Here is a 19908-nt window from a genome sequence, read left to right on the forward strand (position 1 = left end):
TGTATTGAGGGCTGAGAGTCGAGTGTTGAGCTATTGAGAGCTTGAGTGAGTGTACCCTGAGAGGTTACATTTGTCTTCTTTGTTGCTGCATTTAGCTGTCTCATGTTTACTTTCATTGTTGGAATATTTACTGAAATGAACTGTATTTTATAGCTCGTCACTAGTTTATTATTTATTTATGTTACTTGCTGAGTTGGTTGTACTCATGCTACACCCTACACTTCATGTGAAGATCCAGGTGTGTTTAATCATGGAGGTCGTTGAGTTCGTGCGCGATCGAGTACCGAAGACTATGAGGTAGCTGTCGGCGTCCGCAGACCCTGTCTCTCCTTCTATGTTTTCTTTCTTTTCTGTATCGATACTTAGACACTATCTTTTTTATTAGACTAGATATCTAGATGCTCATGACTTGGTGACACTCCGATGTTTGGGGCTATCTTTCCGCATTTTATTTTGAATTCAACTCTGGTTTTTGTAAACGTTTCTGGTATGAAAAAGCTTTAAATTATCCTTTTTATGAAATATTGAAGTATTTTGAAAGGTCAGCTTGCCTAGTACCATCGATAGGCGCCATCACGACATGTTAGAGTTTTGGGTTGTGACAAGTTGGTATCAGAGCCTAGGTTACATAGGTCTCACGAGTCATGATCAGGGTTAGTAGAGTCTTACGAATCGGTACGGAGACGTCTGTACTTATCTTCGAGAGGCTGCAGAACCCTTAGAAAAATTTCACATTCTTGGATTGTTGTCATGCGAATCTATTGATTCTGGTGACTAAACATTTGTTGTTTCATTCTCTCACAGATGTTGAGGACTCGTACTATGGGGAAGGATGGACATCCACCAGTACCACCAGCCAGGGCCACGATAGGCCGAGGTCGCGGTAGAGGCCGCGGTAGGGGCAGAGGTGCAGCCCGCACAACAGCTGGGGTAGTACCTGCAGATTCACCAGTTGCCCAGTTCAGGAGCAGGCTCCAGTTGTGGACGAGCCTGCGAGACTAGCTCAGGCACCACCTGTGCCTATCGTGATTCCTGGCCTATAGGAGGCCTTAACTCAGATTCTGACCGTGTGCACAGGATTGCTCAGGCGGTCTCTGTTTTGATAGCAGCATCCACTTCTCAGGCTGGGGGAGGCACTCAGACTCCTGCCACCCGCACACCAGAGTAGGTGATACAGGGATTCCAGACACCGAGGGCACCACCAGCCTAGACGGTTGCCACTGCTCAGGATTATGTTGTTCCTACTATGCTTGGGGATGAGCAGCGTAGATTGGAGAGGTTTCAGAGGCTCCGGCCTCATATTTCAGTAGTGTAGAGGGAGAGGATGCACAGGGTTTCTTGGACAGGTGTTAGAGGATACTCCGTACGACAGGTATTCTGGAGACCGGTGGGGTCTTGTTCACTACCTTTCAGTTCTCAGGGGCTGCATTCAGTTGGTAGGAGGCTTACGAGAGGCGTAGTCCGGTCGGCACAACACCCCTTACCTTGCAACAGTTCTCCATTCTCTTTCAAGAGAATTTCGTGCCTCAGTCCCGCAGAGAGGAGTTGCGTAGACAGTTTGAGTAGCTTCGTCAGGGTGATATGGCTGTGATGCAGTATGAGATGAGGTTGTTAGAGTGGCCTGACATGATATTTGGTTGGTTCTCACAGACAGAGAGAGGATCAGGAGGTTTATATATGGCCTCACCTTTCAGCTGTGATTGCTTATGACCAGAGAGAGAGTGTCTGGTGCTACTTTTGATGAGGTTGTCGACATTGCTCATCAGATTGAGATAGTTCGCAGCCAGGAACGGGTTGAGAGGGAGGCCAAGAGGTCTCGTGGACAGGGTGGATTTGGTGGTGTTCCTTTTGGTGGTCAGTTCCAGCACGGTCTATTTCGACATGCTCAGACGACTCGCTCAGTCCACCGTGGTGCATCATCTGGCCACGGGTCACACAGTCATCAGTAGGGCCAACCGTCATTCAGTGCACTCCCTGTGAAGAGTTCTCACCATGCCTCGTTAGCTCAGGTTTCCACAGGTAGTTCCTCTGGGTATCAGGAGCAGCAGTTCCGTCAGAGGAGGGGTTGTTTCGAGTGCGGAGATTTTGGTCACATTAAGAGAGACAATAGAGTACTCGGCTGATAGCACCAGCACCGGTAGCTACACCACCCATCCAGCCAGCTCGAGTTGAGGCTCAGTCAGGTAGGGGTCGCCCGAGAGGGGGAGGCCGATCAGAGGGTAGCCAGGCCCGTTTCTATGCTCTCCCTGCCAGACCAGATGCCATTGATTCATTGCTGTGATTACAAGTATTATCTCAGTTTGCCACAGAGATGCCTCTGTATTATTTGACCCTGGTTCCACTTATTCATATATGTCTTCATATTTTGCTCATTTTATGTATATGCCCCGTGAGTCCCTAGTTTCATCTATTCATGTATCTACTCCAGTGGGCGATACTATTATTGTGGACCGTGTGTATCGGTCATGTGTGGTGACTGTTGGGAGTCTGGAGACCAGAGTAGATCTTTTGTTTCTTAGTATGGTTGATTTTGACGTGATTTTGGGTATGGATTGGTTGTCTCCATGTCATGTTGTTCTAGATTGTCACGCTAAGACCGTGACGTTGGCGATGCCGGGGTTTCCGAGAGTTGAGTGGAGCGGTTCTATAGATTATGTTCCCAGTAGAGGGATTTCATACTTGAAGGCTCAGCGGATGGTAGAGAAGGGTTGTCTATCCTATTTGGATTTTGTGAGGGAAGTTAGTGCGGAGGTCCCTGCTATTGATTCTGTTCCCGTGGTGTGTGATTTCCCGGATGTGTTTCCTGCAGACCTATCGGGCATGCCACCTGACAGGGACCTTGACTTCGGTATTGATTTGGTGTCAGGCACTCAGCCTATTTCTATTCCACCGTATCGTATGGCACCGACGGAGTTGAAGGAACAACTTCAGGAACTCCTTGATAAAGGGTTTATTCGGCTTAGCGTGTCACCTTGGGGTGCACAAGTTCTATTTGTAAAGAAGAAGGATGGTACTATGAGAATATGCATTGATTATATGCAGTTGAACAAGGTCACACTCAAGAACAAGTATCCTTTGCCACGTACTGATGATCTATTTGACCAGCTTCAGAGAGCGAGATTGTTCTCCAAGATTGATTTAAGGTTAGGGTATCACCAATTGAAGATTCGGAATTCGGATATTCTTAAGACAACTTTCAGGACCCGATATGGCCATTATGAGTTCCTTGTGATGTGTTTTGGGTTGACCAACACCCCAACAATGTTCATACATTTGATGAACAATGTGTTTCAGCCTTATCTTGACTCGTTCGTTATTGTATTCATTGATGACATCCTGGTGTACTCTCGTATCCAGGAGGAGCATGCTCAGCATCTGAGGATTGTGTTACAATGATTGGGGGAGGAGAAGCTTTATGCAAAGTTCTCCAAGTGTGAGTTTTGGCTCAGTTCAGTGGCGTTCTTGGGGCATGTGGTGTCCGGGGAGGGTATTCAGATGGATCCGAAGAAGATAGAGGCGGTGCAGAGTTGGCCCAGACCATCCTCAGCCATGGACATTTGTAGCTTTCTTGGGTTGGCGAGTTATTACCGTCGTTTTGTGGAGGGTTTCTCATCTATTGCATCACCCTTGACCAACTTGACCCAAAAGGGTGCTCCATCCAGGTGGTCGGATGAGTGCGAGGAGAGCTTTTAGAAGCTCAAGACTGCTTTGACCACGGCTCCAGTTCTAGTTCTGCCATCAGCTTTTGGTTCTTACACAGCGTATTGTGATGCCTTACGGATCGGTATTGGGCGTGTTCTGATGCAGGAGGGTAGAGTGATTGCTTATGCTTCGCGCCAATTGAAGACCCATGAGAAGAACTATCCTGTCCATGATCTTGAGTTAGCTGCTATTGTTCATGCCTTGAAGATTTGGCGGCACTATTTGTACAGTGTTGATTGTGAGATTTACACTGATCACTGGAGTTTGCAGCATCTGTTCAAGCAGAAGGATCTTAACTTGCGTCAGTGGAGGTGGTTGGAGTTTCTTAAGGACTATGATATCACCATTCTGTACCACCCCATGAAGGCCAATGTGGTGGCCGATGCTTTGAGTCGTCGGGCGAAGAGTTTGGGGAGCTTAGCATATCTTCCGGCAACAGAGAGGCTATTGGCATTGGATGTTTAGGCCTTAGCTAGCCAGTTTGTCAGATTGGATATTTCTGAGCCGAGCCTAGTATTGGCTTGTGTGATCTCTCAGTCTTCTCTTTATGAACGTATCAGGGAGCGTCAGTATGATGACCCCCATCTGCTTGTCCTCCAGGACAGGGTTCAGCGAGGTGATGCCAGGGATGTGGCTATTGGTGATGATGGGGTGTTGAGGATGCATGGCCAGATATGTGTGCCCAATGTAGATTGTCTACGAGAGTTGATTATTGAGGATGCCCACAGCTCGCAGTATCCCATCCATCCAGGTGCCGCAAAGATGTACCAGGATTTGAGACAACACTATTGGTGGAGGAGGATGAAGAAAGATATAGTTGGGTTTGTAGCTCGATGTCTCAACTGTCACCAGGTAAAGTATGAGCATCAGAGACCGGGTGGCTTGCTCCAGAGGTTAGAGATCCCAGAGTGGAAGTGGAAGCGGATCACCATGGATTTCGTAGTTGGGCTCCCACAGACTTCGAGGAAGTTCGATGCTATTTGGGTGATTGTTGATCGGCTGACCAAGTCCGCATACTTCATTCCAGTTGGTACTACTTATTATTCAAAGCGGTTGGCTGAGATTTATATCCGAGAGATCGTTCGCCTTTATGGTGGCCCAGTTTCCATCATTTCAGATAGAGGCACGCAGTTTACATCGCAGTTTTGGAGAGCCGTACAGCGAGAGTTGGGTACTCAGGTTGAGTTGAGCACAACATTTTACCCTCAGACAGACGGACAGTCCGAGCGCATTATCCAGATATTGGAGGACATGCAACGCGCTTGTGTCATTGATTTTGGGGGTTCATGGGACCAGTTTCTGCCGCTCGCGAAGTTTGCATACAACAACAGTTATCAGTCAAGCATTCAGATGGCTCCGTACGAGGCTTTGTATGGTAGGCGGTGTAGATCTCCGGTGGGATGGTTTGAGTCGGGTGAGGCTAGGCTTTTGGGTACAGACTTGGTCCAGGATGCATTAGACAAGGTAAAATTGATTTAGGAGCGGCTTCGCACGGTGCAGTCTAGGCAAAAGAGCTATGCTGACAAGAAAGTCTGTGATGTGTCTTACATGGTCGGGGAGAAGGTTCTGCTAAAGGTATCACCCATGAAGGGTGTTATGAGGTTTGGGAAGAGGGGAAAGTTGAGCCCTTGGTTCATTGGGCCTTTTGAGATACTTTAGATGATCGGGGAGGTGGCTTACAAGCTTGCCTTGCGGCCTTGACACCTAGCTTGTCGAGTGTGCATCCGGTATTTCATGTTTCTATGCTCCGAAAATACGTCGGCGATCTATCTAATGTTTTGGATTTCAGCACGGTTCAGTTGGATGGTGATTTGACTTATGATGTAGAGTCGGTGGCCATTTTGGAGCGACATGTTTGAAAGTTGAGGCCAAAGGATATAGCTTCAGTGAAGGTGCAGTGGAGAGGTCAGCCCATGGAGGAGGCCACTTGGGAGACCGAGCGGGAGATGCGGAGTAGATATTCACACCTATTTGAGTCTCCAGGTATGTTTCTAGACCCGTTCAAGGACAAACATTTGTTTAAGAGGGGGAGTATGTAACGACCCGGCCGGTCGTTTCGAGAGTTACAGCCTTGTTTCCCCCATTTTCTGCTTCTTTTGTGCTCTACAACTATTATATATTTTACCGGGTTGGTTGGTTCGGGTCCGGAGTGATTTCGGAGTGAATTGAGACACTTAGTCTCTTAATTGAAAGTTTAGGTTGGAATAGTTGACCGTATGTCGACTTATATGTAAACGTCCTCGGAATTGAATTTTGATGGTTCTGTTAGCTCTGTTAGGTGATTTTGGACTTAGGAGCGCGTCTGGAATGTGACTTGGCCAGTAGTGGAAATTTTGATATCGGGTCGGATTTGATTTCCGGGAATTGGAGTAGGTTCGTGGGGTCATTTAGGACTTGTGTGCAAAATTTTAGGTCAATCGGACGTGGTTTGGTAGGTTTTGGTGTCATTTGCAGAATTCGGAAGTTTAGAAGTTCTTTAGGCTTGAATTCATGTGTAATTGGTGTTTTGATGTTGTTTTGAGTAATTCGATAGTTCGACTAAGTTTGTATTGGGTTATATGACTTGTTGGCATATTTGGTTGAGGACCCGGGGGCCTCCGGTGGAATTCGAGAGGTTTCGGACTTGGTTTTGGAATTGAAAGGGGCAACGGAAATGCTGATGTTGCTGGTGTAATCGCACCTGCGGAGTGGGAACCACAGGTGAGAGCTCGCAGTAGCGGCCAAGGATAAGTTGAGCAGAAACCGCAGGTGCAAAGATTTTCCCGCACATGCGATGGTCGCAAAAGCGGGCAGTTAGGCGCAAGTGCGAGTTTTAGACGCAGGTGCCATGGGTTTCCGCACCTGCAATAGATGTAGATGTGATCTTGTAGCCATAGGAGCTGAATCTGGGATTTTAAGTAGATTCCGCACCTGCGATGAATTTTCCGCAGGTGCGGCATCGCAGATGAGACAGTGGGTCCGCACATGCGAAAAGTCTGGGCAGACGGTTTAAAAGAAGGGTTCGCGATTTTAGTCTTATTTCACCATTTGAGACTCGGACTTAGGCGATTTTGGAGAAGAGTTTCGAGGGGATTATTGAGGTAAGCTTCTTGTACTCGTTTTGGATCATAAATCTTGTTTCCCACTGATTTTCCCACCTAATTAGCGAGATTTTGAAGTAAAATTTGGGGATTTAGGGCTTGAGAATTGGAGGGTGGATTTTGGGGATTTGGGTTACCAAATGGTGTCGAATTTTGATGAATTTAGTATGGTTAGACTTGTGAGTGAATGGGCTTTCGGGTTTTGTGATATTTGTCGGATTTCGAGAAGTGGGCCCGGGGGCGGGTTTGAGCTGATTTTGGATTTGGGTTATAATTTAGTAGTTTTCTTGTGGAATTGATCCCTTTAGCCTAAATTGATTATCTCGTATTGTTTGTGGCTAGATTCGGGCCATTTGGAAACCGATTCGAGAGGCTAGGGCATTTCAAGGTAGAATTTCTACGCATTTGAGGTAAGTAACAGTTTTAAATCTGGTCTTGAAGGTATGAAACCCAGGAATTTAGTATGATAGGACTATTTGGAGGTGAGGCACATGCTAGGTGACGGGCGTGTGAGTGTGCACTGTGAGGGATTGTGACTTGGTCCGTCCCGTGAGACTGTAAAATCGAATAACCTATTGTTGCTTACATGTTTTCCTTGTCTTCTAGCAATTTGATTGCCTTTCATGTTAGAAATCATGCTTAGGCTATGTATTGGTGCTGTAGAGACCCGCAAAGGTCGTGATATCTATTGATCCTTCCTTCTTATTGTTATTGTATTCAGTCGTAGCATTTCTTGTATATTATACCTCAGTCTCTGATATTCTCTATTAATACATTATAGCATTCTGATTTGGGCCAATTCCCTTTCGTTACTGAGGTCCGTGAGACTAGAGAGGTTCATGACTGAATGAGGCCGAGGGCATGGTTGTGAGGTATAGATACCATATCACTAGAGTTGTCCGTGCGAATCATGATGTTTATACTTAGCACGTGAGTTGTCCGTGTAGATTCTGATATGATACTGTAGCACATGAGTTGTCCTTATGGATCTTGATATGATACGATAGCACGTGAGTTGTCCGTGCAGATTATAGCGCTTGGCTGTAGGAGACCCTCCGGAGTCTGTACACCCCTAGTAAGCGCAGGTACCTATTGAGCGTGTCAATTGAGGGCTGAGAGCCGAGTGTTTAGCTATTGAGAGCTTGAGTGACTTTACCCTGAGAGGTTGCATCTGTCTTCTTTGTTGATGCATTTAGCTGTCTCATGTTTACTTTCATTATTGGAAACTTTACTGAAATGAACCGTATTGTGTAGCTCGTCACCAGTTCCTTATTTATTTCTGTTATTTGCTGAGTTGGTTGTACTCATGCTACACCCTGCACTTCATGTGCAGATCTAGGTATGTTTGGTCACGGAGATCGTTGAGTTCGTGCGCGATAGAGTACCGGAGACTACGAGGTAGTTGCCGGCATCCGCAGACCTTGTCTCTCCTTCTATGTATTCTTTCTTTTCTGTTGATACTTATACACTGTTTTTTTTATTAGACTGGATATCTAGATGCTCATGACTTGGTGACACCCCGATGCTTTTTTTTAAAGCAACTATATCACTCGGCAGCACTTGCCTAGTGGCTAATATATAAATAAAATCCCAAAATGGGTCCAAAGCTTACAAGATGTCCAAACCAAAATAGATGTTGCATGAAGCTACTAGCTATTAAAAAGATAAAAAATTTAAAATCTAATGAACTAGCTATTACAACATGATAAGTTGAATGCTTCCTTCTCCTATTAGTGTATGTGAATCCAATTGTCATTGGCAAATACCAAGCAACACCTATCAAGCTCTCACCAGGCGTCAGGGTATACTGTCCATAGGCTAAAATGAATTCCAAACATCTCCACCACAGAGTTGAAGCCAGCATAGTCTTCCAAGTGTAGCTACTATATGATCTCCATATGCAGTGGACTGATTTTGTCCAAGTATTAATCATGTGCTCACTTATCAAAATTAATGTGTAGAAGAGGAACCTGGCTTTAGGCAGGCTTTGCAGGGCAAAAGCCAGGCTTGAGCTGGCTTTAGGCAGGCATTGCAGGGCAAAAGCCAGGCTTTGCAAGGCAAAAGCCAGGCATGAGCTGGCGTTATCCAGGCTTTGCAAGGCAAAAGCCAGGCATGAGCTGGCTTTAGGCCGGCTTTGCAAGGCAAAAGCCAGGAATGAGCTGGCTTTAAGCAGGCTTTGCAAGGCAAAGGCCAGGCTTTGAAATTGTGCCTTTTTGTGATCTTGTAAGCTCAGATCCTTCCCTTCTAGAACCTTTAATGTAGACATTCTAAAAATTGCTAAACCATCCTCAAATTGAGCATGAAAGCATGCTAATACCACTGAGAAATGATTCAACAATCTCCAAAAATACCATATGATGGGTTCAGCATTTTCCTTAACATTTGGACATATCAGAAGTAGGATAAATTGTATCATCCCACACCTGCTTATCGTATTTTTTCTGTACACTATCAAAGCACCCCCAGATTGAGCATATGACCATGTTAATACCATTGGAAAGTACCTTAATAGCATACTGAATGAGACAATGAAACATGCAGGTTTGTGCAGAGTCTAATCCTGTGAAGCCATCAGTCTGGGGTTCTTTTCTTTGCTATCCTAACCCTAAGGTTAGGTGATTGAGATTTGTCTAGATTGATCAACCTCCTCCATGCACTAGGCAGTTCAGAGAATGAATGAAACTCAGATGTACCTGCAAAAGAGAACACAATGTTAGCTATAAAATCCGCCACTGAGTTGCCTTCTCTGAACACATGTTGAAAGATCACATTGAAGTTGTCCTTCATCTCTATAATTTTTTTCACATCCTGTGCAATTACCCAAGGAGGATCCCATTCCCCTTCTATCGCCTTCTTCATCACCAATGAATCAGTCTCCAATATGAGAGGGTGAAGATCATGCTCCACACAGTATTCCAACCCTTGAAGAATAGCCTTAGCTTCAACTACCACATTAGTTTTCACTCCCAAGTCTACTGCCCTAGCATACACCACACCACCTTCATCATCCCTCATACAAAAGCCTAGTGAGCTAGGTCCAGGATTGCCCTTTGAATCTCCATCAGTATTACATTTGTACCAATCATGAAAAGGAAGCTGCCATGTTACTCTTGTAGTGATCAATATAGGTTTATATCCTTCAAAGCATTGAATCATGTCTGGCCATAACAATGGAATATTAGGGATCCAAGCATACCTCACCCCTGCCAGTTGATGCAATGTCCTATTTATCTCATGAATCACCCTATTTGTGGATACTGAACCACCATTTTTACCTGCATTTCTTCTCTTCCAAAGCTCCCAAGTGATGATAGCTAGTACTGATTGAAATAGTGGCTTTAATTTTGGACAACACTGAGCATACCACCAATACCTTATAATCTGCTTCAATTGAATCAATTGCACAAAAATTCCAGCAGTCCCCATGAACAAGTTCCATACCTTAGAGGCAGTAGGACTTGTCACAAATATATGCTCAATGGATTCCTCTTGGGGATGCTGACAACACTAACACCTAGATATCACCATTTGCCCTTGCCTCCTCCACATGTCATTGGTGGATATTTTCTGCCTCCACAATCTCCACAAGAAGAAGGATATCTTGAATGGCAAACCTTTAATCCACATTAACTTGAATTCCTGATTAGGATTAGCCTTATGCCTTAATATTTGCCAAGCACTGCTAACACTGAACTTGTCTGAAGGAGTTGGCATCCAGTATAGCCTATCCCAATATCCCTCAATGCCTTCATAATGCACATTTAGCCTTATATGTTCTGCAATTTTCTCATTGAAAGTTTGATCTAGCAGTTGATCATCCCATGCTTCCCCTTGCCGTAGTTCTGCCACCTCCTGAAGATCTTCATTGATTGGAAAGTCTTCAGGTAATACGTGATAAAGTGCACCCAATCCAGTCCAATTTTCATGCCAAATATTAGTTGTTCCACTCTTCAATTCCCATATGATCTCTTGTTCTACTTCTTTCCTAGCATTCAACATTTATCTCCAAACATGAGACCATCCCCTAAAATGCACCACTGTTGGTCGCTCCTTCTTGCAATACTTATTCCACATGAAATTAGACCACAAAGATTTTTCCATGAAGCCCAATGTCTGCTTCTCCCTTCTTCCTTTGTGCTCCAAAAGAACATAGCAAAAGTCTTATGTAGATGCCCCAGGATGCTGTTTGGTGGATCAAGGACTGATAACATGTGAACTGACATACTTTGCAACACACTAGAGATGAGTGTTGCCTTTCCTCCAAATGACATCAGATTTCCTTTCCATGAATGCAATTTAGCCTTCACCTTCTTGATAAGATCCTTATAATAGTCCTTCCTCCTTCTAGTGTAAAAAATAGGACACCCTAGATATGTGAAGGGGAATTTACCTCTTGCAAATCCTGTAATAGCTCCAACTGCCTGAAACAATCCATTAGCAACCTTTGAATGCATGTAGTATGAACTCTTATCTTTGTTGATCATCTGACCTGATATCTTCTCATAGTTCCCCAACAATGCCATAATCTTGCTCAAAGAGGGAGGATGAGCAGATGCAAAGATTATCGTATCATCAGCATATGCCAAGTGGTTTAAAGAATCAGACCACTTAGGCATTCCAAATCCCACAAATGACTTGTCTTCAAAGAGCTTATTCAAAGATCTGGAAAGTACCTCAGCTGACAGAATGAACAATGTTTGAGATAGGGGACCCCTTTATTTCACACCCCTTGTCGACTTAAAGAACCCTGAGGACTGCCCATTCACTAATACTGAATACCAGTTATTTGACATCAAGTTCCATACCATGTTGATGAAGTGTTCAGAAAATCCCATCTTCCTTAGCACATGCAATAAGTACTTCCATGAAACCCTATCGTAGGCCTTAGCCATATCAAACTTGATCACCACATTAGCTGGCTTTCCCCTTAACCTTATGTCAGTGACAATTTCTTGAGTCAATAAGATGTTCTCAAATATACTCCTACCCTTTACAAATCCGGATTGATTAGGAGTTATTAGAGATGGCAAAAAACTCTCCAATCTGTCATGTAACACCCTAGACAAGACCTTGTTAATGAAGTTGCTCAAACTAATAGGTCTTAAGTCAGAGAAGGTCTCAACTCTAGGTTTCTTGGGCAGCAACACTAGATTGGTGTGAGTGATGGATTTAGGCAATGCAGCTCCTCCATAAAAGTGTAGCACCATGTTGTGTATATCAGCACCAATAACATCCCAACATGTTTGATAAAACAGGCCAGTGAATCCATCAGGACCACTAGCACTATTCCCACTAAGCTCAAAAACTGCTGCCCTTACTTCTTCAATTGTTGGCAATCTGCTAAGTTCCAAATTCTGATCCATAGTGACCATTGAAGGTACATTATTGAGCAAGGAAAATTCAGAAGCATCACCTTCATTTGTGAACTATTTTTGATAGAAGTCCACTGCAGTTGTAGCCAATTGCTCCTGGTCTTCAATCCAAACCCCACTGCCATTTTTGATCCTCTTCAGTTGCAATTTCTTTCTTTTGTCATTGACATAATTGTGAAAGAAACTTGTATTTCTATCTCCTTCAGCAAACCAAGTCATCCTAGCTTTTTGCTTCCAATACTACTCCTCAATACTCAAGTATTTCTTCAATTCAGATTGAGCCTTTTGAAGCACAATCCTATTCTCAGTTGGAGGCTCTTCTTCAAACAACATCTCATTCACCCTAACAATGTCCTCCAAAATAGCTAATTGCTTGAAGATATCACCAAATGTTTCCCTACTCTATTTTGAGAGTGCTGTCTTCACCCTCTTGATATTCTGCTTGAACATCAAAAATGGATCCCCTATGAAATCAGCTTCCCAATTCTGCCTCACCGCATCCATAAATGTAGCATGCTTTGTCCAAAAGTTCAAGAATCTGAAAGGCTTGACAAAATTGCTTGTCTGCACCCCACATGTCATTAGCAATGGTGCATGTTCTGATCCAGTTCTGATTAGATGCTCAACTTCAATAGTTGGCAACATGTTCTGAAATGGCAAATTCACAAAAACCCTATCCAATCTCTTGAATATACACTCAGCATTGGATCTCCCATTTTACCATGTGAATGGACTTCCTTTGTACCCTTGCTCAAACAAACCACAAGAATTTACACAAAATGCAAAATCCTCATATTCAGGAGGGTGTACTGGAAGTCCCCTTATTTTTTGAATTCAACTCCGATTTTTGGAAACATTTCTTGTATGAATTTTTTTTGAATTATCCTTTTTATGAAATATTGAAGTATTTTGAAAGGTCGGCTTGCCTAGTACCATCGATAGGCGCCATCACGACAGGTTAGAGTTTTGGGTTGTGACAACAACAACAACAACCTAGTAAAATCCCACTAATAGGGTCTGGGGAGGGTAGTGTGTACGCAGACCTTACCCCTACCCCGAAGGAGTAGAGAGGCTATTTCGGAAAGACCCTCGGCTCAAAAAAAACAAAAAGACAAAAGGGCAAAAAGGAAGACAATATAAGTATCACAACAACAATCATAGGATAAATAGGAACACCATGAAATCCAGAAGAAAGATGCAAAGTAAAGGGAGACAATATTAGTAAATATTAATATCACCACAACAGTCATAAGAAAAATAGGAACACTATGAAATCTAGAAGAAAGATGTAAAGCAAAAGTGATAGCTAGTAAATAGGACCTGCACTGAAAAGCGAAATAGTAAGCCACAACATTCCCACTAGTTATCTTAGACAAAAACCCTACATGGCTAGTCCCACCATGTTACGAAGGAAGGCACGACTCAACTACCTCATAACCTACAACCCTAATACTCGACCTCCACATCTTCCTATCAAGTGTCATGTCCTCGAAAATCTGGAGCCTCGACATATCCTGCCTGATCACCTCTCCCCAATACTTCTTAGGCCGCCCTCTACCTCTTCTCATGCCCTCCGTAACCAGCTGCTCACACCTCCATACCGGAGCATCTGAGCTTCTCCTCTGAACATGTCCGAACCATCTAAGCCTCGCTTCCCGCATCTTGTCATCAATGGGAGCCACATGCACCTTCTCCCGAATATCATCAATCCTAATCTTATCTATCCTAGTGCACCCGCACATCCACCGCAACATCCTCATTTCTACTACTTTCATCTTCTGGATATGTGAGTTCTTAACGGGCCAACACTCAGCCCCATACATCATGGCCGGTCTAACCACCGCTTTATAAAACTTACCTTTGAGTATCGGTGCACTCTCTTGTCACACAGGACTCCAGATGCTAACCTCCACTTCATCCATCCTACCCCAATACGGTGTGTAACATCCTCATCGATCTCCCCTCCCCCACTGGATAACCGAACCAAGGTACTTGAAGCTGCCTCTACTTGAGATGACCTGCGAATCAAGCCTTACATCCACGCCCACTTCCCCTTTCTCAGCGCTGAACTTACACTCCAGGTATTCCGTCTTCGTCCTGCTCAGCTTGAAACCCTTAGACTCAAGAGCCTGTCTCCAAACCTCCAGCCTCTCGTTAACACCGGCTCGCGACTCATCAATCAGAACTATGTCATCGGCGAATAGCATGCACCATGGCACATCCCATTGAATATGGTGTGTTAACACGTCCATCACCAGGGTGAATAAGAATGGACTGAGCACATAACCTTGGTGTAACCCCATTACAACCGTAAAATGCTCAGAGTCGCCTCCTACTGTCCTAACCCGAGTCTTAAACCCATCATACATGTCCTTAATTGCCATAATGTAGGGAACCGACACACCTTTTGCCTCCAGGCATCTCCAGAGAATTTCTCTAGGAACCTTGTCATACGCTTTCTCTAGGTCAATAAACACCATGTGCAGATCCTTCTTCCTCCCTCTGTATAGTTCCACCAACCTTCTAACAAGGTGTATAGCTTCTGTAGTCGAACGACCCGATATGAACCCGAATTGGTTGTCGGATACAGACACTGTCATCCTCACCCTCGCTTCAACCACCCTCTCCCACACTTTCATGGTATAACTCAGTAATTTGATACCCCTATAATTGTTACAACTCTGGATATCACCTTTGTTCTTATACAATGGAACCACCGTACTCCACCTCCACTCATCTGGCATCCTTTTCCCTTTAAAAATAATATTAAACAACCTAGTCAACCACTCCAAACCTGCTCTCCCCACACACTTCCAAAATTCCACCGGAATCTCATCTGGCCCAGTCGCTCTGCCCCTACTCATCTTACGCATAGCTCCCACGACCTCCTCAACCTCGATACGCCTGTAGTACTCAAAGTCACAGTGACTCTCAGAATGCTCCAATTCGCCTAGCACAATATCCCGATCCTCTTCTTCATTCAGAAGTTTATGAAAGTAAGTCTGTCATCTCCTCTTAATCTGGGGATCTTCCATCAATACTTTACCATCTTCGTCCTTGATGCATCTCACTTGGTCCAAATCCCGAGCCTTCCTCTCTCTCAACTTGGCCAGCCGGAATAACTTCTTCTCCCCATCTTTTTCCCCCAATTCCTCGTATATACGACCATAATCCGCAGTCTTAGCCTCTATGACCGCCAGCTTAGCCTCTTTCCTAGCTGCCTTATACCTATCCATGCACACTCGCCTCTCCTCCTTACCTATGCTCCCCACTAACTTCAGGTACGCCACCTTCTTTGCTTCCACTTTACCTTGTACCACTTTATTCCACCACCAATCTTCTTTGCGCCCACCAGAGATGCCCGTCGAGACCCCTAACACCTTTCTCGCAGCCTCCCTAATACAGTCTGCTGTCGTTGACCACATAGTGCTCGCGTCACCATTGCTCTTCTAAGCTCCCATAGCCGACAACCGCCCCTCCAACGCTTGGGCTTTATCCTCAGTTAAGGCTCCCACCTGATTCTCGGTCTTCCTCGAGTAGACCTTTTCCTCTTCTTTAACATAATACCAACGTCCATCACCAAGAGCCTATGCTGCGTCGCGAGTATCTCACCCGGAATCACCTTGCAATCCTTGCACAACCCTCTGTCACACCTCCTGAGGAGGAGGTAGTCAATCTGGGTCTTTGCCACAGCATTTTGAAAAGTAACCAAATGCCCCTCCCTCTTTTGAAAGCTAGAGTTTGCAATCACCAACCCAAAAGCCTTAGCGAAGTACAACAACGATGTACCTCCTCCGTTCCTCTCCCCAAAACCAAAGCCTCCATGCACCTCGCCATAACCACATGCGGTCGACCCAATATGCCCATTGAAATCCCCTCCTATGAATAGCTTCTCAGCAGGCAGAACCTGACGTACAATCTCATCTAACCCTTCCCAGAAGCGCAGTTTAACCTCCTCATCTAGGCCCACATGCGGCGCATAGGCGCTAACGATGTTTAGGGTGCACTCTCCAACCACCAACTTAACAGTCATCAATCTATCATTCACTCGTCTAACCTCAACCACAGACTCTCTAAGTTCCCTATCCACCAAGATGCCCACTCCATTCTTACCTTTCTGTACTCCTGAGTACCAAAGTTTATACCCGTCCACGTCCCTCGCCCTCGACCCTACCCACCTTGTCTCCTAGACACACGCTATATTGACCCTCCTCTTCTGGAGGATCTTTACCAACTCTATAGATTTACCCGTCAATGTACCTACGTTCCATGACCCAATTCTCAACCTACAGACACCCTTGTTCCCTTTACTTCCCTTGCCTCCCTCCCCACCCCCTAAACCCTGCCCTACCTCCCGCCCCGCCCCCGTTCCCCCCGAGGACATGACTTCACTCGACCATCCAGACCACAGCCACTCTACCTACGACAGAGTAAGGGGAATCACTATCACACAAGGCAACAGACCAAACCAGATAAATAAACTAGTACGAGGTAAGATGTCAGCAATTTAACTCACACAACAAAGGGAAACTGGAAAACGGGAGGTACCAACTCCCGCGAGCAAAAAAAATACAATAAAAATACCGATACCACGAGTACCATATATAGAACGAAAGAACCTGGAGCAAGTTTTCCTGAAGCGTGTCGGATCTGCTCAAGTGCACTGGCAAGTTCTGATGTGTCCCGCCCGAAAGTTGTTCGAAAGTTGCCGGAATTTATGAAACTTGTCGGCAATCTGAACACACCGGGAAATAGTCTGTCCTCGCCGGGAAGAAGCTGCACCTGTCCAAATAAACAGACGCACCCACACATACAAGGGAGGGGGGAGAGAGAAAGGGAAAGAGAGAGAGGGGAAGAAGAAGATGGTCCTCCCTCTACTGAAGGTCAAACGAACAACAAAATGCTGAATAAAGGTGAAGCACAACAGATGGAGCTCGGCACGCAGATTCAGCAATGAGCAACAGAAGTACAACAAAAATTGGAGTTTAAATCAACCTCTTAAACCCAAAGAATGCTGAATGATCAACAACAATCGAAATTGCTTTAGAAATCCTCTCCAAATCCTGATTTTGATTTTGGGTCGTGACAAAAATATACAAAATAAAATTTGTATATGTATACAAAAAACATATACCATCACTATTGTATATACAATTTACAGATAATAGACTGTAACTATACAAATATTATACAAAATAGATGTCACTATACAAAATATATACAAAAGACTGTTACTAAACAAAAAATATACAAAATAGATTTCCGCTATACAATTGATATACAGTTTAGCTGCCCCCAAAACTTCATTCACAAAACTTCCTATAACAACTTAGCAACACCAGCTAAATTTTCAAAACCAGTCGAAATAGATTACAACTGTATAAATTACAAAACTAAAACTGTAGAAAAGTCAAAACTACACAAAATCTGAAACTTTCAAATTTTCACTATTAACTGGAAACAAAGAAGTCACAATTAAAAGTATTAGCATTTCAAACATATTGTTCAAAAACATCCCAAACAAAAAGCATAAAACGTGATATAAGTATGGAACTGTATCCAATCATAAGACAATATCATATCCAAACTACTTCATCTTAAAACTACATGTGAATTTTCCTCTAAACTATACCAAACTACTTCATCATGACCTTCAACTTGCCTTTTTTTGATATACTTCAAAAGTCTCGTCATCACCAATGGCATGCATCTTGCCCTTTTTCTTGTTATCCTATTTTGTCAGATCCTTCAATCTACCAGTAGACTCGTCATCACTAACTGCACGTGATCTTTGTTTCTTCACTCCATAATCCCATAGCAATATACCATGTCAGTTCCGTATCCCATCAATATCAATAGGTTTAGGAATATTGCTGCCTTGAATGATGTACTCAGCAAATGCAGCAACATAAACACCACAGTCACTACATACAAGGTCGTACATAAACGTTGAATAGGTTAGTATAATATCCAAATAGGAATTCATGTACAAAAATGAATAAGAATTAGAAATATTCAATAATAATCTACGTGTTATTTTGTGTTGGCAACCCATCAACGACAAGAATCTCAAAAAGATCAATGGCAGGAATTCCCATAGGATTCTCCTTTATGTCCAAAAAACCAATACGATGAAGGAAATATGGGAGCAACACTGAGTATGGATCAATTGATCTCTGAGCTGCACTATTCTGCCGCACGCCACTCATGGAATCGTATACATAAATGCGCAGATCTTTGAATGACAGTCTTGCCAATATCCAGTACCACTTATCAGACAGATTTATAGGGAAAAAGACTTCATCAACAGTACACCAAGGAACATTACATTTTAAAAAATACCCAAGTATATACTCAGCAATTGGATCTGCTTCAGTAATCAAATTCATGTCTCTGTTTTTTCTCCAAAACTCCTTGTACAAATTTGAAATCAAAAAGTTAAACCAACAGTCGGTAGTTGTGAATCATACTGGAACATCAACACCGTACTTCCCTTTCTTTCTCAAATAGTAAAAAATAACATCAATATGTTGAAATATAAAGAATAAGCACACATGGTAAGAAAATTACATTATGAGAAAACTAAAATGTATATTTTAAGTATAAACCAATTATACATTTTACAGAAGATATTGCAAATATACATAAAAGATACTCTTCCAAGTTGATACTATGTTTTCTATTGCCATTATTGTTCTAGTCCTTTCTTCTGCCTACTATACAAGGGTTACCGAGTCGCATTTCTCATTTTATTACAGATAGAATCTATGTGTAATTACAACATGGATAAAAGAAAAGAAATGGCATTTATGCTAACAAATTAACATCAATATACTGAAATTATGAAGAACCATTATAGTGTTGACTTACTGAATCACACAGGGGTAGGTCGGGATATGAAAATATGAAGAACCATTTTTTTTCTCTCCAATATCATCAACTCTAAATTCAAAGATTTTATTTAGCTTATTTCTAATCTCTATATAAACATCGTCCCTGATAAATCACGATAAAAAAATATGGTTCATAACACAAAACACGAAAAATAAACAAGGAAAAAAAAGAAAAAGAAAAAACCAAAACATAAAACTTACGGTGCATTAGTCCTTAAGCCTCTATTGATGAAAGTGTTCCACTTACACAATATGCTTAAATCAATAGGATTGTCAACATTTTTCTGAAAAGGATACTTTAGAGTGAAGATGGATTTATTTGGCTTATTTGTCAAGATGGGCTTCGTTGAGTTAGTTTGCTTATTTTGAGCAACTTGGATGGTGCCATCAGAGTTAAATGTGTTCCTGAATGGTGACTTCATGACCCTTGCTGGTTTCCTTTCTCTAGGGATCATTTCAGATGTGTCATGATCAACATGTAACGACCCGATCGGTCGTTTTGAGTATTTACACTTCACTCGGTAGTTCACGGGGATAAGCAGCTCCGTATGATGTATTATGACTTATGTGAATCATCGGTTTTGGTTTTTTAGGTTATTCGAAATTGATTTGGAAGAAAGATTTTTAATTAGGAAGCTTTAAATTGAAAGAGTTGACCAAGTTTGACTTTTTAGTAGTTGATCTCGGATTGGATTTTTGATGGTTCTGTTAGCTCCGTTGGGTGCTTTTGGACTTAGGAGTGCGCCCGGGTTGTGATTTGGAGGTCCGTAGTAGAATTTGGCTCGAAATGGCGAAAGTTGAAATTTTGAAAAGTTTGACCGGGAGTGGACTTTTTGATATCCGGGTCGGATTCCGATTCTC

Source organism: Nicotiana tomentosiformis, chromosome 11 (genome assembly GCF_000390325.3).
Source record: "Nicotiana tomentosiformis chromosome 11, ASM39032v3, whole genome shotgun sequence".
Taxonomy (NCBI): Eukaryota; Viridiplantae; Streptophyta; class Magnoliopsida; order Solanales; family Solanaceae; genus Nicotiana; species Nicotiana tomentosiformis.